This window comes from Nipponia nippon, unplaced genomic scaffold (assembly GCF_047370975.1).
Source record: "Nipponia nippon isolate SJK-2023a ecotype South Korea unplaced genomic scaffold, ASM4737097v1 scaffold_24, whole genome shotgun sequence".
NCBI classification, from domain to species: domain Eukaryota; kingdom Metazoa; phylum Chordata; class Aves; order Pelecaniformes; family Threskiornithidae; genus Nipponia; species Nipponia nippon.
In genome coordinates this window covers 4,567,732-4,591,096 of record NW_028262341.1, presented here as the reverse complement: position 1 = coordinate 4,591,096, position 23,365 = coordinate 4,567,732, and positions in this window count along the sequence as shown.

Here is a 23,365-nt window from a genome sequence, read left to right as displayed (position 1 = left end):
GCTTCTTGATGGCATTCATTTCCATATTTGCTATGTAGGTTTCATAAAATGACATAAACTTGTAGGTTACAGGGAGAGGCCATCTTCTTCTTCATGCCTTTCTTAGTACTTTTTTGTGCATTGAAATGTCAAACCACATATCATATTTTTTGTTATTCTTGGTGGGACGTACAAAATGCCCATCTAGAGTTGCTCCATACACTCAACATCCTTGTGCTTTACTTGATGAAAACAGAACCTCTCAAATCAGAAAGGTAACATGCATTTCTAAAAAATGTTTCAGGAAATAGGAGTCAGGTGTTTTGTGCTTTATCAGTCTATGGTGATGAGGAGGTAAAATAAAGCAGACACTGCTCCTTAGAAAGTTGAACAAGGAGCCATTTCCAGCTGTTCTCTCAGGCAAGGTTCTTGATCAGTAATCTTGTTAGAGATAATTATGAATACGTTCAAAGATAATTATAGCAGAAACCTATTTTATGTGTAAGCAGTTGCCTTTATGTTAGCGTAAGAGACTTTGGATAGGTCACCAAAGAAATGAACATCTGAACTTGATTTCAAGCTGCTGTTATTGCAAAAGGGAAAAAAGCCATCAAACAGAGACCCCAGGCATCTCCATGCATGCTCACCTCTTGCAAATTTTTATTTCTTTTAGCCAAGAAAGTAGCCCTTCTTTGGGAACAAAACCAAAGGATTTGGGTGAATTTGCGACTAAACTGTCACGCATAGCTCTCTGCTGTCAGCTCTGTCAGGGAAGGTATTTCCCACTCTTAACCTCTCTTTCCTTCTTACTGTATTTGGGAAAAAGAAAAAGGAAATTCTCCCTGGAAAGTTTGGATACAAAATGGTGTATCAAAACCACTGTTTTAGAAAAGATGTTTGAGCTGATATTTGCCTCCATTTCTCTCAAGGTTACTTCTCTAAGTGTCTACAAGGGGCTTGCTTTTTTTTTTCCCCCATGAGTTAAAAGACAATCAATCAGGTTTACAATTATTTGTATTAGGGTAGCATATGTGATGCTTCTCCATAAAATCAGACGGCCATTGTATCAGAGAAGGAAATAGTCCCAACAGTTAATCTGCTGCAATTGAAAAGGATAGACAAAAATGGGGAAGAAGGAGATACTGTATTATTGCATATCATATTATTACAGATAGGGAGCTGAAACATAAAGAGATGAAATAACTTGACCAAAGCCACACAGGGAGTCTATGACAGACATAAGAATTAAACGTAGATCTCCCAACCTTCAGTCTGGTTCTCCAGTTGTGAAGCTATTGTTCCTCTCTCCCTTGTCTCCTGATTGGATCCATAGCCACCTTCTGTCGCTAACTTCTGCTAAGTATTGTGCCTATAGGTAAAGCCCCCAGACTTTTTTTCTTAGTGCTGATATACTAAACTTTAATAACTAGGGCATTCTTCCACTTTTTCTTCCTGATGCCTGACAATAATGGCTCAGTAATTACTGAACTAATGTTATCAATTCCAACAGATATCACATTTATTAAACAGAAAATGCTATGTTGCTGTTCATCAGTTAGGAATGTGTGTAATTGAAACATGAAAATGAAGTCTGTACGAATATGTGTGATTCATCATGAATTCTGCAAGCCCTACACTAACTTCTTTTCTTAATTAAGCTGTCAAATGGAAAACTTATAATTAATGCAATAGCATTTTTTGTAGGAGTTCTTTTCTACCCCCATATAAAGCTCGATTCAGCAGAACCATTACAAGGATTACATGTATGGATTGGGCACCCTTGTCTTATTAAGCAAAAATTTTGCTGCCCTGCATGACTATTTTTAGTCCATTCTGCCAGGATCTCCCACAAAAAATGAACATGGAATTGAGAATCACTCATTATTTCTCTCTGTCCCTTTCTACACACAAATAGTGATTCACTTGCTATGAGAGAGAAACTCATGTTACAGACCTACTAGAGTATTTAGTCCAGTAAATTAAAACTACGGTGATACACATAGAAACAGCACAGTTTCTTAACTGCCTTGCTCAGGATCAGTAGTTTGGTTCCTAGCCTGGATCTGGACTGATGCTCACAGCCAAGCCAACCCATGACCTTAAGACATCTGCACTCAGGACAAGTCAGAGGTTTGGGCATTGATTTTAAAACACCTAGATCTCTCTGAACCATAGGTTCAGGTGGTTCTGGGCTTGGCTCTACTCTTCCTTCTTGCATGACAGTTAAAACGAGCACTGTGCTTTTCACCTGCTGCTCATCTTTCTCAAGTGGGATCAGAGATGCTGAAGTGAAGACCCACCTGCTCTGCATGTGCAGTAAAGACAACATGGTCCTTTCCCTAGAGGGTTTCCACACTGCTTTTCACTGGTGCTTGTTTGTAGGCAGCTTCTGAAGCACCTTGTTGTGCTTATCCCCCTGCTAGTCATAAAAGGTAGTGCTTTAAAAGTAATCTCTTTGGCCTTTTGTGCAAGGAACTGAGTGTTTTACAGAATATTTACATTTTCCACTGGAAAGTAATAACATCCAGTATGTCATTTTCCAATCAGGAAAAGCACAGCAGGGTTTGGGAGGACAGCTCAACCTCCTAAGCCCAGCCAGGCAGCCTGCATGTGGGTGTGAAGAGCCTCCAGCCAGGGATTCTGTGGTCAGCTCTGCCTTCGCCTCTACCTGGTCCACCACCAACTACATATTGTGCACTCTTGGTCATTTGTCCTCTGGTTGTGGTTATTTTGCTTGTAATTTCTTATAATAGGCCCAGATTAGACAGAGAAATGTCAGTTTCCATCAGCTGGGGTTGGATAGTGGGCATAATGCAAGAAGAGACTTTTCTCCTCTTGCAACATCAAAGCCACAAGATTTCCATATGCTTTTTTTTTTTTTTTTATACTTTACATCTGATTACAACTGTTTTCACTTTAGTGCCAAAAGAGGATACCTAAAACAGTGTAGAAGAGGAAGACACAGGGGTTTGTGGGCACTTGCAGCTGCCAAATAGAGCAGCTGTAATGCTGCGGGTGCTTGGGAAACCAATTAGAAACACATGGAGTGACAAAAAAATGCATGTAACATAAGATTAGCACAGTGAATGTAGCCACACTGTGTGAAACTTAGGCAAGCTAGGGCTGGCTGGCACCAAGGATCAGTGAAAGTAAAATGCAGTTATGATGCCTCAAAGAGAAACTGAACATTAGTGCTGGGAAATAAGGAAATATTCTCACTGTGATCCTAACTGTAGCTTAAGCACATGGATATATCAATGTCAAGAAAATTGTTTTTAAAAGTTAAGTATGTTAAAAGCAAGTCTAGTGTTCACAACTGGGTTCTGTGGGAAAACTGTTACCTTAAAGGATGCCCTGACTTTTTGTGTGGCACAGGTCAGAAGCTGTGAGTCTAGGCAGAAGCTCTTTTTTTTTAACCTTTGCTAAGCAGTGGATCAGACAAGCTGAAGAAAGGTGTCAAGACAAACGTGAGATAGGTCCTCTTAAACAACACAAAAAAAAATTGTCAGGGTCTGAAGATTCCTATATATTCATTAGTTGGCAGTGTATTTTCAGGTAGTCATTTTTTTTTTTAACACATGGGAAACAATCAGCTCAGGCATTAGTTTATCCAGTTGCATAGTGTTGCAGAGGAAATTTTTGCTTTCCACTGCCCTTTGTGTCTATCATCAATAAGAGAAGGAATTTAAGGCAGAAGTTTTCACTCTTCAGATATGGGTTGGCAATCCAAGATTTTTGCTCCCTGAATAAAGTCCTAGAGATGACAAAAGACCTAGGATTTTTTTTTGCCAGAGACACAGAATAGAGAACTTTTGCTGACGGTGGTCCAAAATTTCTAAGGCAGGTATTACGAGGATTGAACGGCAATGTAAGATTTCAATGCATTTACTTGGTGACAGAACAGAAATGCAGGCTACAGAAAACTGATTACTCAATGGAATCACCAGAATGATAGGAGCAGGGACTCCTGGGTGGAAGCACAGATGACATACATACTTTATTACTGAAGCCCATCCAGCAGTTATCACATTCCAATAAACAGGATTAGTTTTTTTCTATCAAGATATTGCACAAGTATGTGGAAGAAATTTCCAGGGCCTTATTTTGTGGGCTTTTCAGCCATGTGCTGTTCACAGTTTCATTTTTCCTTTCAGGGAATAAAGAAAAGCCCAAGCCTCTCACAAGTCTTTGACCTCCTGTAAAACTAACATGGCCAAGCACAGTATATGTCCTTCAGCAGGCCCCAAACTTCATTATTTCATGTTGAGTGAACAGAAAAGAGTTATACACCCTACATATACTTAGTGAAACATTTTAAGCCCCTTATTTATTAAACCAGCTGTGTAAGCTTTGTCTTTGTCCTCCACCCTGCATGTCCATGGCACATGGTTTAAGTATGTAGGACACTTACTGCTGTTAGCAGAAAATGAGCAGGGAGAACAGGCTGCATTTATCTTTGACAACTACAGAATAATAACTATTAAGGAATGAAACTTATAAGATTTTCACAGTCTTGAAAATTGTCTCCACCTCTACTGCCAGCAGAAAGCATGCTGCATTCAAGACTGACAAGCAAGGGTGAGAGCTTTGCTGAGCAGAATACTTATAGATTTCAGTAATTTGTCTGTTCTGGGGAACAGAAAAGATAGACAGAGGAAAGAGACAGCACTATGGCCCATCTGTGCAAACCAAAAATGCTGCTAGTAGGTCAGAACGAGTTGTACAACTGCCCCCGATAATTAAATCTATGGCCTCCATAAAGCTTCTTAATGAGAGCGCTTTACTGGCTTGGCCTTATATCACTGGTAACAATTAATTTGCATTTTAGAATGTTTCTATTTATCTACTGTTTGCAATTTTAATATTTGTCTTTACAGAGTGAGGTGCAAAAGTCTGATTTGTTTGCTCAGGATTTACTTCTCTAATTTTGAGTACCCAGATGGAATAACAACACTTTGAATGAGAATTTTTGTGACTTCAAAATGGACAAAAAAATGTTTCCTCGGCACAATTTAAAATTATGTTTGAATGTGTAGCCTACAGAACTTCGAAAAACATGCTGATTATTTGATAGCCTTGTTTTGAAAATCTCATCCTTAGATATATCTACTTTGAGGGAAAAATAGCCCTTAGCCCTTGCATTTCAGGTCTATTCTGTGCAGAAAGTGCTGAAGATGTACTCCTGATCCAGTGACCAACTTCCAGCCAGATCCAAAGCAAGAACACTTTTGTTTGAGCCAGTGCAGGTCCTCCTAAATGGCAAAGTACAAAAGCTAATCCTCAGAATTTCACTTTCTTTAAAACAACAACAACAAAAAAATCAGAATACCAGATGCGGATGTTTGCTCAGACATTTGTAGAAGTGAGAATGCGTCTGGCTGTTTGGAGCATTATTTCTGCATCGTGATGTCTTTTGTGCCATGGAACCTGCTGTGAAACCTGCTCTCTGTGTAACAGCTCATATGGAAAGATCAAGGGTGCATTGCTTTGCTGGCATGGCTGCAGGATAAACAGTTCTTAACCAGACTATCACACGCTGCTAGAGTTTCTGAACAAGAAGTTATGAAGTTAAAGACACTGGGTTTTGCCCTCATTTAAAAATAAAATACTGCCTGGAAGAGCTGAGACTGGGGAGGAAAGAAAAAGGGTTTGAAATCCACATTTGAACATGGAAGCAGTTCCTCCGAGTACTGCCTTGCTCTCTAACCAGTTTAAAAACCTGCACTAGCCAAACATCATTGTATATTCTGGCAAGAACCATCCACAATCAGGACAAAATCTGGGTTAGGGTTTTATGAAGTCCCTTTCTGGTCAGGGTTTCATACTGATATTACTTTCAGCTATAGCTAAACAGGGGAGATACATTTTACATGCTAGAAGTTGAAGTCTTCTTGTTGGAGGGATTACAGCTTGTTGAGTGCAGATCTTGTTTCACACTGTCTATAATAAACTAACCAGTAAGTTCAGAAATATATTCTGGCTTTAAGGATCAATTTTACAGGTGGGAAGACCAACGTAGTTCTGCTTTAAAATACAGTGATAAGGAAAATAACATAAAATGTTAAGTCTGACTTGTAGATTTGTCTATTAACTGCATTAGATTTGGGTAATGACTTCTAAATAATTCCTGTTTAACTTCTGCAGCACTTTACTGGTCCCATGCCAGCAGATGCTTTCAGATATAAATATTTCCCATGAGTTCTGAGATGGGCAGTAGAAAAGTCTCAAACCTGAAATAGGTTCAAGATGTCACTCCTTTTGTTTGTTTGTATCCTTGCTCAGAAATATCCAATGCTTCTCTAAGCCCATGTTTTTAGACACAATTCCTCCACGCTTTGCACAAAGTTCTACCATTATTCCTCCTCCATTGAAGAAAGATGATAATAAGATAAATGCCTCAGACATCTCAGAGAATATACCCAGACCTGCCTTTCCCTACTAACCATGGTCTTGTGAAGTAGGCACTTGACTATGAGTTATGGGGAAGACACATCTTCTGATGATAAGGTTGGGTGATAAATGTCCAAAGCCAGCATGAGACACTTCAGAGGAAGTGCCATAAATTTACCACTGAATCAGCTCTAAGGAGGAGAGCTGGGGCTAAAGAATCACAGCTGTCATTTGGCTGTGGGAAACAGTTCAGGGATCATTAGTATTGGTCATTCCCATGAACTTGAGGTTCGCAGTGGGGAATGCCAGGAGGTGACACCGCAGTCTGTGCAGATCTGGAATCTCAAAGATGAAAGATTGCCTGTTGTTAATAAACAGGTTACATTTTATGTTCAAAACCAAATGTATTCCCCAGTTCTTAGTTTTGCTCTGCTTCCTTTACAAATAGCAAAATTTTAAAAAGTAATTGGTAAAAACAGGGAGTGGGGAGGAGGACAGTTGTTAAGAGTTTTCACTTTAAACTCAGTTTAGTACAATGTTGGGTTTTGTATAACAATGCCTGGTAGTTGGAAAATGCTGTAGCACAGTCAGGCTTTTAATATTTTATATTATATATCAAGATAAGTCACATCTTTTTGGTCAAATGTCTTTTAAGAGAAATCTCTTTCCCCAGTATTCCCCCGCCCCCTTCTCTCCTGAATGATATTGCAGAGGGAAAGTTGGAGAAACACAAATATCATCTTGCTGGAAAGTAACAAAATGGTGCATGACAGATCTCTGATTTGTATAACTTCTACCTCTAAGTGATTAGTATCATTGGTATTTTGATCATATACTTTACAGAGAGCAGATCAAAAAATACCCTTTACCCTTCTGCAATGGTTGATTTTGATGCTATTCTTTCCAGGCTTGACTGTAATTGTGCATCAAAACAGAATGGGCAGGGCTGCTAGTAACTAGGACAGATCCATCAAGTACCAGGGTTGAGGTGCTGCTGCAGAGTGTGCAGTATTTTAATGGGACAGAGTTAATTACGCCATCCCAGGGAACTGTGTGGGTCTAACTGGGACAGAGAGATAAACCCTTTGGGTGCTTCATTTCTGCTGTCACCCCAGCAGAAGCACAGCCTGTGGGAAAGCAGCTTCCTAGGGGAAGAAAAGTAAAACATCTTGGTCTTCTTGTCAGTACAGGTGATGGACTTCTATTATTACTATTTTATAATAAAAAAGCAGAGAGGAAAGAGGAGTGAAGGGCCGTATGAAGGACAAAGCTGGGAATCACTCAATAGCATCAGGACAGATGATTCGATCTCACCGTGTGTGCAATTCAAATGTGTCAGGTTTTTTGTTTAATGGTTTTCTCCTAACATGGAATAGGTTTTATCTTTTGTGCTACAAAAATGTAGAAACCATGTCCAGAGTAATACATGTTTCCTTCTAACAAACTGAGGCAAATCACGGGAGAAGGCTGACATCTCAGTCCCCAGATGTCAGTTTCCCAACTTTATAGTCCTACTGCAGTTTGAGCATCATGAGCTGGACATGCATCCTAATATTGGAGAGAGGCTCTGAGGCACTGACAGCCAAGATATTCAAGCACTTATATGTTCTTAAACACATCTGAGATTCAAGATCTGAATGACCTGCTCCCACTCTCAAAAGTAGCCCAGACAATTTGCATTTGAAAGTCTCTTTGAAAATAAACAGCACGTGGGTTTCTGGGTGTTGCAATCACTTCTCATTCCACATGTAACTTTCTGGCTTTCCTGAATGAAACTAGAATAGGGCCTTCGGCAAAAAAGCCAACTCAAAAGCACCGAAGAGGCAGTATTGCTGGTGTAACTTCCTTATTTTAATGAAGGCTTCTGCTTAAAAACACCTTTCATGGTACCTCTGGAGTTTAATCTGAATTTTATAATTAATCCTTACCCGTAGAGACAATACACTGGATAAAATATTACATCCATGGTTTTGGAACTGCCTTTTTTTTTTTAAGATTTTATTTAAATTAAACTAAGGGAAACAAAGTAAAGGCTTCCTGCTTTATTCCTCCATAGTACTGATAAAAAGTAGGATACCTGCCTTTCAGGAACCCCTTGTATTTTGACACCTGTTTTTGTGTTGGGAAAAGAAGCTGAAATATTGAAACTTTTCACTGGTTCAAATGGTAATACTTTACAAAAAGATTTTCTTTTTTCATTCACAGCATATTGACCAGCTCAACATTTGAGCTGATTTCAGTTTAGTCTAGGAATGAAAGAGCATCAACTGATCTCAGAAATGGAGACTTGGACTTTCACTTCATCCTGCGTGCGCAGCCTCCTGTGCTTGGATAGAGATCCACAAAATTTGCTAACTAATGGATTTGAAGGAAGAAGTAGTTTTAGGGGGCAAGAAACCAGGGCAATTGTTCCAGGCCATTGTAAGATGAACAGTAGCCCAAGCCTGCTAGTGGTACAAGGATTTATTAAGGGACTGCAAAGAGAAAGGGCACAGTGCTTTAGTCCCTGCCACGCTAAGTTACAAATCCCTACCACCTTTTCCTGGATTACCAGGTCTAAGGGAATTATACAACAAATATTGCTTTTGTGTTTTACACAGCAGAAGGGGAGAGGAGGTCAATGGAAAAACCTGTCTGCAATTGCAATACTGACTTTACACAATGAAAGAAAAACCCTCAAGTGTTTGTTTCTACCTAAGCTACTCTTACTAAAACTTATTTACAAATATTTTTCTGTGCTGAAATTATTTTAAACTGTATTATTTATTAAACATTTGCAATTTGTTTTGTAACAAACAGTCTAGGTGCCAACATCTCAAACAAATACAAAACTCCTGTGCATCAGAAAAGAGCCCAGGTATTCAAAAAATGCTTCAATTTCTGTTTTAAATGCCATAAGTACAACACATGAATTGTTATGGCATCTATCAAAACAAACAAGCAAATAAATAAAAGAAGAAAGAACAAGATGAAAAATTCAAAGTCAACAGGTAAGACAAAGGCATGGAAAATAAAAAAGACAGGGACTGAGATAGAAGGAAGGTGTAGGTTGCTCCTGTCTTTAGTCCAGGTTTCCTTCAAGCAATTCTGGAAAAAAACAACCCAACAGACTAATTTTTTCCTGAGCTTTTCTGCTTTTTGTGTGTGATCTTTGCCTTTGCAGAAAGACCTGCAGATGACTATGTCTTGCCTTAGAGAGGAGGCTAAAAGATAGCATGTTATTTTTCCCATGCATAAGAACCATCTATTTTTTGTGAATGGATCCTTTGATAATCTCCTTTGGTACAATGACGGTCTGTAATTGTTGGATATTTGGTCTGCTAACAAAACATCTGTTTCAAGGTTCTGTGGATTTTCTAGAATCAAGCTAATTCTTCCTTTAAAGACATTTCAAATAATAATTTATGGTCCAAATGCAGTTGGAAAGTCTAGGTTTTTCTTCTTTGACTCCTTTATCATTGATATTGGAGATAATTTATTTCAGTACAAACTTGTTTCTGTGCTTTGCAGCCCAAAGAGGATGCACTTTTCCTGAATGAGACATAGTCACATCCAGTATGTGATAGTTACTGCCAAGTCTTTTACTGAATTTTTGCTCTATTGCAGCTATAACTCTACGATAGATAGGAGAAAAAGTCTCTAGCAGTAGTATTTACATGGACCTCTTCCAGGCCTTTTTCTGACTTCTGGGTTTATTTTATTTGACTGGAGCTTGAAGGTCTATATGTAGTGATTACTGATCTGTCTAATTAGGGAATGATAATTTGGTCCTTGCTGAATGAAGGGCAATGGGCAAACCTGCATATGGTTGCAATGAAGTTGTAAGAGAAGCCAGACTTTCCTTTGCACATGAGCTGAGTTTACCATGCAGTTGCTTAGCTTGACATTTAAGTCTGTCCTAACAGATGGAGAGGTTTTTGTTTGCTAGTCCGTGGTGTTGATCTGCAGTGTATTGCTGTGACACACTCATAGCTGTTATGTGGTGAGGACCAGGGACATCTGCTGCTCCTAGACTTTCTCCACTGTGATGTCTCTACTAGCCCATGAACTTCTGGGGCCTCAGCAGTCAACCAGGATACTCCAGGGTTTAGCAAAAGTTTAGTTAGTGAAAGGACCTGGGTGGCTCAGGTGGGTTCAGTTCCCTCCCTTGCTTCAAAGTCATCATTGAACACTGCTGTCTGCTGTGAGGAGCCCTTTCATGGGTAAGGACAGCAGTCCTGTTGATATCTTGAGTAAAGAGATTGTCTACTTGTGGAAATAGTTCCAAAAAAAAGAAAAGAAAATTTCTAATGTTCTTTTGCAGGGGGTGACAATGACATGAAAATGGCCAGATGAGAGAGGAGGTGCTCAGCTTGAATACTTTACTGTTGTTGAAAGAAACTCCCCAGTGCCCTGCTTGGAGCTGCATGCTCGCACCCTCCCCGGTGTCATCTCATCCCAGGGACCTGCTGGACCTGCCAGGGTAGCAAAATGCAGAAGGGTAACTTTCTGCAACTTTAGTGAGTTGAATTGGCTCAGATAAAGGGTCAGGTCAGCACAAGAGGGGCAAGGCAGTGTTAACAGGGCAGAGGCAAAGATGAAGGGAGAAGGTCCTTCCTTTTCAGGACTGAGTAGTTAAACGGGCTGAGCTATTTCATCTGTGCTGTCTGGGAGATGGTGTAACCAAGCTGACTTTTGCATTGTGCACTGGTAATGTAACCAGTGCAATTACTTTTTTTTTCCTAAGAACCCTTTTTTTTTTCCTGAAACATAGCAATACCCTACATGCTTCACATGAGAAATACAAGCAAAAGAAAAAGTTGTGTTTTCCGATGGATAAGCTAACCTGGATGGGAAAAACTCCGATTAACTTTAGTCCTCATCTATATTTTGGCTCCCTGGGGAGAAAGCAGGCTCTTAAGCCCACATAATATCAAGCATGCCCAATCCTGATTGGACCTCAAGGTACTATCCATGACTGTGTGACCATTAGCATTGCAACACAACAGAGAAGAGCTGCTGTTCAGCATTTGTTACATTATTTAAGTATAATTTAAAATGCTGTGTGATATTTTTGTGACCTTATGCATTGGAGAGTAACTAGCTTCTCCAGCCCTTGACAGGTTACTCACCCTGCAAGGGAGCAGTTTGAGATATTTGCCATTGACTCCTTAATTGTACCTCTCATATCCTTTCACCCTTAAAACCCCTGTCTCTGCCCTGCCGCTGGAAAGACAGAGAGATTTTTCTGAGGCTGTAGCTGTGCTAAACATACAAGTAGTCTTTTTCGTATACTAGTGCAAGAGGATGCCGTGAGCTGTAACATCCAAAGTTGGAGAAAAATGTAGCCTTTGTGGCATTCGTGGCATTCCCAAGTCAAGCAGTAAGAAGGGCTTTTTTTTTCCTTTCCTTTCCTTTTTTTTTTTTTTTTTTCTCACTGTTAAACTGCTTTTGGAAATCAAAACATGCTGTTGATATTTTGGGAAAGGGTTCATTAAAAATGAATTCGGTGACCATAAATCAAAAGTTTTGCACAAGAATTCAGCTGTGTATAGGTTTGTTGAATCCGCATGATAAACAGTTACAAGACACAAGATTGCTACAGAAGGATAGGTGGTTGGGGTACAGGGAACTGCGGACAACTGCACAAGAAAATCAATTATGGGCAGTTTACACCCCTTTTATTCTCACTTATAAGGCCAGTACACATGTTCACAGTGAGCATTACACAGGGCTGTATTTATTAAGACACACAATTCTTTCATTTGGCTGGTCCCTGTAGCAAAACCACAATGCCACCACAGAAGAGACGGGCCCAATCATGCTCACCTCAGCTGCCCTTTCAGCTACCACAAGCCTTACTTCCCCCAAACAAAAAGGCAAAAATGTTGTTGTTTGCATAGCCTAAAAACAGATTGTGCCTTAGGAAAATAGCCAGAGGAAAAAACTACTTCAGAAATACTGAGAAAAGGCTAAAAGATGTTATGTAGCCCTCAGCTATGCACTCCTTGCAGAAAAGATTTTTGTTTGAAAGATACGTGTAAATCCATAACATGTTTATAGAGTTATTGCTGTTTGAAATTTAATTCTCTGGTGCATGTTGTCATATGTGGGGATTTTATTTTACATAGGCTATGGCTGCTGTAGGTAACAGGATGTTAGTATTGTAATTAGGGTCAATGCTGCAGCATTTCAGTCAATAGACCACGGTGCTGCTTAGGCATGCTGAGAGGATTGAGACAAATGTCATGGATTATCTCTTATGAGAGGGCTGTTTTGAAAAACACATGGAACAGTAGGACTTTAGATGCAGAATTTCTCCTGACGACTCCTTTCCTTTGCACTTACCCATCCTTCTTTTCTGCCTATGTTTCTCCCCATTTCTTCTTTCTTGTCTCACATTTCCTCTCCCCTTACTTCATTTCAGCTACATAATTACTCCTTTTTCTTCATCAACTCTGTTGTTTTTCCTATTTACCTCCTCTGTTTCATTTTCAGAGGTAGGATGCTGGACAACAGTTAAACCTAGAGAATTCTTGGAGAACTACTTCGGTGTTTTCTCCAGAGCTAGATACCTCAACTTTGGAGGTCACCCATCAACTAGATGACCTCAAAAGGGCAACACCAATATGTTCATGACAGATAACATTCTAAATGTAGCCTACCATGCTTAGAGGTGTGGTATCCCTTTTATTTTGATTCCATCTGGGTCTATGGCTCCGTCTTCATAGGGACAGTGAGTTAGGTCATGAAAAGAGTCCATAAGATGGTGTAGTCCCATAACCAGTAATAGTGACTAGATTCTGCAACTTTGTGCGTGTACATAACATTGCTCCAGATCGTAGTTCAGCTAATCTGAATTGCAGTTCAGAAGAGTTTGACTGTAAGGCCTTGAGGTGGCAGTTCTTATCAAATATTACTATTGTTGAAACACATTTCTGCATTTTGAAAATGTTTAGCCTACATAATAAATCTCTGTTCAAAGTTCTGCTAAACTCCCATTTCTGCCTTTCATTCTAATAATAAATAAATTGTTTGTGTAACATTTGGGAAGATGTTTATTTTTTTCCATTGCAGAAGAAATTCTCATGGAAAACACATTAGCAGCCTTGGAACAAAAGACGCAGAATGGGGAATTTCCCAGTGCATTCCACTGCCTGATTGTTCTGCTCCGTGTTGAGAACCAGTTGGTGTGCTCATTTATAACTACATGTTTTTGTAGACAGTCATCGGGCTACTGAGTGGAAAACACAAAAAGAGCTTGCGTGAGCAAAGGGCATCTTGAGAAGAGCCAAGATGAGCAGTTGGATCACACACTTGCTTAGCAGTCCCTATTTGGATTCAGTGTATCTCAAAATCACGGAGAGCTGGGATACATGCCCCTGCAGCAGGTATTTTGTCATTACAGCCCAGCTCAGAAAGGCATGGGGGAAGTATGTGTTTTCTGAGACACAGTAATTCCTGTGTTTACTAGGTTGTTTGACTGTGATGTCACAGTACATAATTTTTAGGAGTTCACATAATTGGTAGGAAAAGAGATGTCAGGTTTCATTTAGAAGCAGATGGAGAGACCTGTCCTAGCATGAGAGGAGTGGTTCCTTTCTGGCTAAAAGGAACCACGCTAAGAGCTCCCAGACCTGTGTTAGTATACTTCAACTACTTTTCAGCTACCCAGAGGTTAGGTGGCTGAGAGGCAGCATCTTTCCTGTCCTTGTGGCAATTATTTCTCCTTCATGTCTTTGGGCCTTTATGGAAAGGGACAGTGTATGATGATGGTAGGAATGTCAGAGGCAGCACAGCTGCTGAGTGAATCAGATTGCTGAGCTTGCAAGCTTCTAAGCATTTATTCTGTGGGATCAGTTGTTGTGAGCAGTTTATGCCAACAAATAGTTACATTTGATAGATCTAAAGTCTCAGTGATGTGGATATAGTCACACATGCTACCATCTCTGAAAGTTTCTGTAGAAAAAGTACAATTACACCTTCTAGAAAGCTGGTTGGGATACCTCTGTGTATAGCTATGGAGAGCTGTCTGCACCCCATGTCCACTGACAACGTTACCTTTCAGAGGGGGTAAGCATGAGCTGCAATCATTTTAGTCATCTCTTTTTTTGGCATGGCTGGTGTATGAATTCTTCATTGTATGTTATCTTCTCCCCCTGATCTTGTGTATGTTCAGTGCTGTAATGCTCCAATGTGTGCAGCAGTTTTTCTTCCCACCGCGGCAGTGTGTGACAGTTGTCACCTCCCCGTAGACTGGAAGTCTCTGCGTGTGAACACGTTCCTGCAGCCCCGTGAGTCAACTTCGGGTGACGCTTCCTGAGGCAGAGATGGAGTCAACGTTATGAGTGTGAAGGATCATGACTGACTCCTGACGTCTCTCCATCAGGACCATACAAAGTCATTGCACCCAACTGGGTAGCTGCAGGGGATGCATGAAGCTCTAGCAGCAGCGCTGGGGCAGGTGTCCGTCTTTCAGAAGACATTTGCAGGAGCAGAGCCACAGTAAGCAATTATATCTATATTGCAGAGTAAACAGAATCTGAATGCTGATGAATGAACCAAGCAGCTGAATTGTGCAGTTTGGAAACGTGGCTACTATACCCCTTCAGTAATTAATTTTCTCCTATACCCTGTGCCAAGCTCCCAAACACAAGGAGAGCTTTCTGACCACCACAAGGTGCGGCTGGACTGTAACACTCTGTGCCACAAATTCCTTGGCCAGTTAGTGCCCTTTAAGGAAATTTGCCCTAGCAGTTCACCAGTGCTTTCTGCACAGCAAGTATGCTGCAAAGGAGAGGGATGAGTATGAAGCCTTCGTTGTTCAGAGATTTAGAGAAGACTTCATCCACTGCCTGAGTCCTCTGCCCTGTGACTAAATTTGCTTGGCATGTGATAGGGTGGAAAGCTAAAACTCAGACCCTGCAGTCAGCCAGGTGGTAAATTATCACCTTCCCACATTCTGCTAACTTTGTTTTCTTTCTGTGAGTGAATTAGAATAGGGTCATAGGAAGCAGGCTGCACAGGGAAGTTTAATGAAAAATGGAAGTGGGGTATTTTTCACCCAGGAAAGAATGTTGGAAAGAGTTAAGGACACAAAGGCAGGCTGGAGAGGCACAGTGTGGTGTGTTGGCAGCAGAGCAGCTTAGCTCTGTGTGTGCACAGCACCAGAGATGCAGGTCTGAAAAAAAAAGCTGCCGGGAGGTATTTCTTTGGCAAGGTCCCCAGGCCAAATCTTTGGCCACAAAGCAGCATTACCAAAAGTGACCTTAAAGCTTAAGAGGGCAACTCCTGTGACTCAGAGACTTTTCAGCGTGCCAGCTCTGTCAGTTTTTCTGACAGGCTCTAAATGCATGGGGAGAAATGCCTGAGAGCATAAAGGAGACACCTTTTAGCAGGGATGGAGCCTGACAGAGGTTTGATGGGAAAGGTCTGAAGTTCAATACATGCTCTGATGTCTGAGTGGTGCTCTCCTCAGGGGTCCAAACCTGCTGGTGTAAAATAGAACATCTTTATAGCAGCTCTAATTTGTGCTGATGGCTGAGTTGGCCTCCGGCCAACACAAAGTTGGGGCAAGCAGAAGGAAGGCTTGCAATCACCTCTTCCTCTCCACCAGAGCCGTCGCTGTGCCGAGCATAAGCTTGGCTCAGTGTGGGACTGTGTCACTGAATGCTTCATAACAGAATGCATCGGGTCCAAAGCATGCATTCTGGTCTATCAGATAAGCAATATGCCTTTTTAAAATTGTCACCAGCACCTTTATACATGCCAATTCTGGTGATAATTGCTGAATTTCTACATTTAGAGGAAGCAAGCATTTCATTAATATCACAATGTGCTATTGTTTATTGCACGTGTTCTGTTCCTTCTAAATATAGAATTTAGGTAATTATCACTGTGGCTATTTATTTACTTGTTACAGTTCAAATGTAGATACATAAGATCTTGCAGTAATATTTATTTTTAAAAGTTTGGAATCTCTGAAAAATCTCTCCCTTAGATGGGTTCAGCTCTTAGCTTCCTATAAAAATTTCATATCGCATTTTTGGATGGCCATCTGGTTTGTTGAAGCCTGGAAAATCTGCCTTACACCAACGCAGAAATTTTGCTTAACAAAAAAAAAAAAAAAATCCAACCCTCAAAGAAATCAAAGGGCTTTTTGCTGCATTCATAGCAATTAAAATAACTTTGTATCTATCTTTTGTTAGTCTTTAGTACTGAAGGATTGCAAGCACATCACAAAATTAACGTATGGAAAATAGTCCACATGTTTTTTGTCTAAAATACTAAGGAAACTTGGACTTGGTCTACCACAAGCCCAGTTGCCCTGTGCAAAGCATGCCAGTGAGACCTGGACTTACAAGATCTGGCTGGTCAGGAGTTGACTAGAAAGACAAGAGGCTCCTGAAATTTGAGTTTTGGACTACCTATACATTTTGCCTTATTCTTGCAGCACACAGTGTTGGGGTTTTTTAACAACAACTTGTCTCTGGTTCTAACCGAGCAAGGCTTACATCATGTTGTTGCATGAGAAAATGGTAGATAAAACCTATCATGTGTAAAGCTCCAGAACCATGTTGCTGTGCAAAACACAAAGCACTGGCTGAAATTTCCTTGTGAGTCCCACTGGGCTGTGTCCTGGATGACTGCAAAGGTGCTGGCAAGCAAACATGGAGAATTGCAGATGACAATGCAATCTTAGGGTGTTTGTGTCTCTGTCTCCTATTGGAAAAGTACAGCCATTTGCATTACTGAGGTGTTTGGGGCTTTAGTTTGTACTCATAGTTTAAATAAGAAGCATCATTCCAGCCTCTGAACTTGCTTGGTGTTAAAAGCAGAGGTCCTGAACAGCAGCATATAGACAGTGGCATCCTAGTTGCTGCCTGTGCCTCTGAAAATCTGTGAAAATTGGTGAAATTTTTTGGTGCAGAAGGTACCATTTAATACATATATCACAAAGGAAAAGCAAGGCAGCAGAAAGAAAACCAGAACACATCTTTTTGGAGAGCTTAGCTGAAGTATAACCTTTAGTAATTTTCTGTTTCTGGTGATAGATCACTGTCTTCGCTTTCTGGGCAGGTAAAATAATAATTAATTACTGTCAATTATTTATATAGCTCCAGAGAATTGCAAAAACTTTCTTGCAAAAATTACAGGTCAAAGGCCCAAGGAGCATTAAGATCCACACCAGCATTAACATAGAAGAGATTACATTGAGCAAAGGGTGGAGGGGAAAACAGTGGCCCGGTGATTTCCTGTGTTGTTGGGCAGGTATATGGATGAGGACCACACAATATTCTCAGCGACTCTCTTAAAGACATGCAGAATAAATCCAACAAAACTTCGTAATGGCTTTGGGATTTGCCTACAAAGAACAGGTAATAAGGCCTTGCCTCATGTTTGCTTACTTTCATCAAAAAAGAAATTTGAAAGCAATGCCCAAATAGGTGTTAATTGTGTTTTAAAAATACATTTTCTTTGTTTTTTACTTTTAGCAGGTTTGTCCTGATTAATCTTTTTTTTTTTTTTTTGCTACTGTACTGACTGATGAGGTCATCAGACTGTTACAAGTTATGTTTGCTTTTGTTCTTTTTTCTTCTTGTTTTTAGTGCTGAAATGATTATTGTTCTATTCTCCATGTATTTATTTATTGTCTTAGGTACATACAGAGAAATAAGGATTCCTGTGAGGCATTGCCTGTTCATGCTGTGGTAGTGTATTTTGCCGTTCTTTGATGTATGGCATTTAAATTGTTTGCTCACCTCTCTTTTCCCTCCTGCCAACCTCCCATTACCATGAGCTTGCCCCATATTTGTTGGAACATGCTCAACTAGAAAGCCACCTGCTCTTTTTTCTCTGTTCTGTACAATTTCATGTGCATTTTGAGTGTTCCTTTTGCATATCCCTTCTTGTGGTGGCATTATCAACACTTTTCTGGTTCCTTAAAATTGCAGAGAACCCAATCTTCTTGGTACAAAAAGAGTGTGCATCTATTGGAAATTATTTTTTTCTTCCTAAAACTCCTTTCTCTTCAGTGTTACAAGAGAAGATAAGGTTTTTAATTTCATGTTTCTAATTTAACAAATAGTTTGGGAGTAGGTTTTTTGACACTGGTTGCCTGTTCCATAATAAGGTAGCCAACTCTCTGGCTAGAGAAGAGGCACTAAGAGACACATTAATTGTTGTAGATGTACATCATGAACATAGTGAGGTTTTTGACAGTTCCTTCCAATTGATCTAAACTAAAGCACTAGGCAGAAAGTAAAAATCTATTTGCAAAATGACACTCAAAGTGGTTATCAATGGATTTCTGTCAAAATGAGTTTCTGTAAGGATCACTCTTGATCTGATATTAATGAAAACTCTGAAATCCTGGACGACCACATGTTGCATTTATTAGCTTTGTGCGTGGCATGGGAGGTTGAAGGAGTCCTGGGGGCTGGAGTTCAGAAGTGAAGAGAGTCTTGGCAAATTTGCATTGCCAAGACTCTTGTTGATGCAATTCAACAAGAACAAGTGCAAATACCTATGCTAGGCAAGACTAAATAAATGTACATGCCTTCTGTCTGGAGAGAATGAGATACAGGGTTGTGGGGTCAGCTGCAGCTGGAATGAGCTGCCTGCGTTATCCTGTTATGAAAAAAAAGAAAAAAAGGCAAATGTATACCAAAACAAAGCTTGTCTATAAGAGATGAGGAAAACATTCTATTCTGGCTGATGACATCATAGTTGAAGGAAAGCCCAATTATTTGTGCTTTCCTCCAAGAATTCTGGATTCATGGCTTTTACTATGGCTGTTTGCTGAAAGAGTGATTGGAGGTCCAGAAATTATGACCTGCTAGGAAAGACTGAATGAATTGGGTTTATGCAGTTTTGAAGGAGATTATGGTGGCAAAGGGTTTAATAAGACACTAGTTTCACAGCAAGAAAGGTGACAAGTTTTCCCTGTGCCCAATGAGTAGCTCAAAAAAATAAACATTTAAACTGTAGGAAGGAAAACTGCTTGCTAGGGTTGGGACAGCAGAAAAGAGAAATACTGGAAAAGATTTCATGGTCTTTCCAGGCAGTGTCCTTCATCAAAGACTTTTAGGTGGGAAATTTGGCACAAGTGCTGGGTGTGATGAGGGAGAATTGGGTTTGCAGGAGGATTGACCCACCACAGCTCATACTGCTATTACATTTCTAATAGTGAAACTACATAACCTTCACTGAGTTGGCACTGCCGTATTCAGATGTTTTAAATTCAACCTTATGAATGTAGTTATATTTTTCCTATTGGGTGTTTGAAGATGCCTCCACAGCATGTGTCTTAATGCACTCTGAATTACACCTTAGAGGACTTTAGATGGACCTAATAGATCAGAGTGTGTAGTCAACGGGATTGGTCTGTTGAAGTATTTTCCTGAGAGCCTGTCAACATTCAGATCTCCTTGTCTGTAACTCAAATTCACCTACACAGTGAATTTCACCTAAACATCTTACAGTGGAATAAATTATTCTGCTGTGACTAAAGGAGGATAGCTTTGACATGTGGGTACAAATTCTGGCAGCAAATGGAATTAGATTAATGTCAGTTGAAGTAATCAGGTGGAAAAATATGGAAAAGTTTAGAAGTAAAGAGTGGTGGTCTTATAAACAATGTTCAAAATCTAGATGCTCTTTGGGAAAGTTCACCTTTGTTACTGGCTAGTTTTTTTTAAATTAAAGATTTTTGTCACTCAATATGCTTTAAACTGAAAGTAAAGTCTGTTTTAGACCTAAACAGCAGATTTACATGCTTTTTTTAACGGAAAAGTGTTCATAAAAAATTAAATGTAAATAGATGCATAAACTTGAAAGTTGGAAATGTTGAACAGTAGTATTTATGATTTTGCCAGTCTGCTTCCTTTCCCTTATATCAAATTTATTTTCATCACCTGCCAGCCCTTTGCTATTGTCATTATTACCTTGGAAGTCTACATTTAAAAGAAGACTTAAAATTAAGATCAGTGCAAGTTAAGTTATGCAAGGAAATGCACCCCTTCAGATTAGAAATTCTGATTTTTCTGATTTTTTTTTTTTTCCACTGATAGGTCACTGGAATAAAAAATGCTTTGTTAACATGAAAACAAATGTCAGAGCTTTCAGAATGGAGTATTAGGGTTTTGGTTGGCAATTTGAAAGTAAATATTTTTCTTTTTCCAGACTGAACAAATTTAGTATGTGTTTGCTGAAATCAATACTATTGTATTTACAGAACCAGTATTAGAGTAGAATTATGCATTTTGGTTTTACATGGATATAATTAATATGTTACTACTTTTCTTCTTTCTCTTCATGGATATTGGGACTAAGCTTGGTGTCACTGGAATATTTCAGGGCAGAATCTCAGCCTTTGCTTCTCTTTCTTTTTTTTTTTTTTTTTTTGTAGCTAGTAGTAAGAATAAAATGACATATTGAGTGTGGTAGCCTTATTTAATACATAATCTGCTGTTAACATGCACAAGGATTATTACCCTTACAGACCCTTTCTCATACAGAGGCACAGTCTCCATCTCTGTTTTAAATTACCAGTTCATAGAGCTGGCTGCTAGTTTACTAGGAAACTGCTTAGATAATGCTAGATAATATGAATGTTCTTTATTCTCTGTTGTGTTTGTAAATGAAGTGCCATTAGTATTTAGGATTAGTAAACTCAGGGGACAGCATCTACTTAGGGTGTTTTCTCCCAAGGTACAGCACTATTACAGCTCAGGATATTTACACACAAGTTTATTCTGGACTGGGTTAAATTAGCCACTTTGTTTACAAAAATACCATCCCTCTCTGATCAAGTGAAAGTACATGCCAAATCACAAGTGTATCTTAATCTTTTGTGTTGACCTTAATGAGGCTTCAAAATTAACCATGAACCATATGGTATTTTTGTTCTTTTAAATAGCCTTTTACCAGCACTCCTCCACACAAAATGTTCCAACACTTACAGGTAATAGAGCCTTAAAAATTAATCCTTAAAAGTACAATAATATCATGGTGGGAGATGGGGTGGGGAGGAGGGAACTGCTAGACTAGTATTGGAGACCTTTGCTTTGTTCTTGGCTCTACCACTGAATTGCTGCATTGCTAGAGGCAAGTTACTTATCCATCATATTTGGTCTCTCTGTGCTGTAAACGTTCCAGATGGCTTTTTTCTGTAGCACCTAGCACAGTGGTCCTGTAACCTCAGCCAGAATGCATTTGACAAATTATGCGGCACCTTCTCTCCTTGAATCTGCAAACCCACTCAAAGGAAAGTTCTGCTTACCATGGGCACTGGTATCAGAACTGGGTCACAGGCACTCAGAACTGCTTTATCTTCTGAGGTATTTCTCATGGTTTTCTGATGTCTGGATTTAGCACGATTTATATGTTTAAATGCACCAAATCTATTTCATGGAATAGTACATTGCAATGATTTTTTCAGGAGAAAGTAGTTAATGTTTAACTGCTGCAGTCTGTATATTTGAATTCAAAGTGCAATATTCTTAGTATGTTCAAAGATAAAGTCCTGACCTTGCTGATATGAAAAATACCTTCCTACAAAAATCAAGTTCTTCCCTTTGGAAGCAATGTAGTAGAAATATAAATTCTAGCTTATCTCCTTATTTTATTTTAGCCTGTTTGTCTTCCTTTCTTTTCATTTGATTGCATTTGACCCTTATTTTCATCTGATAAAAATTGTCAAATTCTTCAGAACTGGCACTCAAAAGCAAGAACTAATCCTCTGGGATGCAAGGCTTTCCGTCGCGATGCACAATCTGCTTCATGCCACTAATGACAATATAAGACTATTAGAAGTGAACTGAATAGATGAAGAATAGTCTTTGCATTAGGGCAAGGAGACTGTCACTCTGCTGGCAGCCCTGCAGAGCGTCACATATCAAAGCTACCACACTGAGCTAATACTGCACTTATCCCACAGCTATTCCAGTGTCCCATATGCACTCACTGTGTGTAGGGTGGACATGTGTGCACAAGGGGAGCTGACAACGTGTGAGAAGGAACTGTAGGAGATGAAATAAATGTAACTTTTATCTCTGCTTTTTTGCAATAAAAAAATCTTGTAATAACAGCATACAAAGTCTCCACTTCCTTTCCTTTTTTTTTTTTGTTGCCACCAAGTAATTAAAAATGGAAGGAAAATTCCATTTTTAGTATGTTTAATAAGAAATCACGGGAAAAGTGGTTGAAAAAGTAGGAATGGTGTCCTAAGCAGCTGCCTCAAAACCAGATAGTATTGTTCTTCGGGTGATGGTGACTATTGAAATTAGAGGTGTTTTCTGTGTTGCTGTAGGGTTTTTTTTCCCTAGATCACAAAGAAATAATAATTTTGGTTTGTATTTTGTCACTACATACAGCAAGGATGGATTGGTAAAAGAATCCAGATAAAAAGAGAAGAAATGACTGAATATGCAATAGTTGTGATACTGATAGCAACTTGGTAAGGTCTTTAGCCTAAGTTGAAGTATGTGTAATTCAAATATTTTGGATGCAAAACACATGTGACAGTGTACAGTGAGGATCTGGGAGATGTGTGGTACTGATGCTGTGGTGTGTGCCCCATTTGTCAGAGAGTGGAAGGTCCTTACGGGCTCACTTACCGCCAAAATTCAGCCCCTGCGCAAGTGTCAAGCTTCAGTATGTGCGAAGATGTATGTGCAGTTTCCATATGCTCTTACAGGTTTTAAAATCCTAGGATTAATTTAAAAAAAAAAAAAATTGCCCATTATAAGTTATATCTGAGATCTAAGATTTTTTTTTCTCAAGCAATGCAGTATGGCTGGTTTATTTTTAAACCCTCAAATAGCTGGGAAAAAAACCAAGGACAGCCAGAATAAATTCATATAATCTAGATTTCTAATTTTACCATTTACCTTAAAGGAAATAGTCTAAAGACAACGAATACCTTGGCTCAAACTTGTATAATGGGTGACTTATTTTGTGAGAGGAAATCTCTCAATTGAATTTAAAAGTTTTACAGACAGGTTTAATTAGGCTA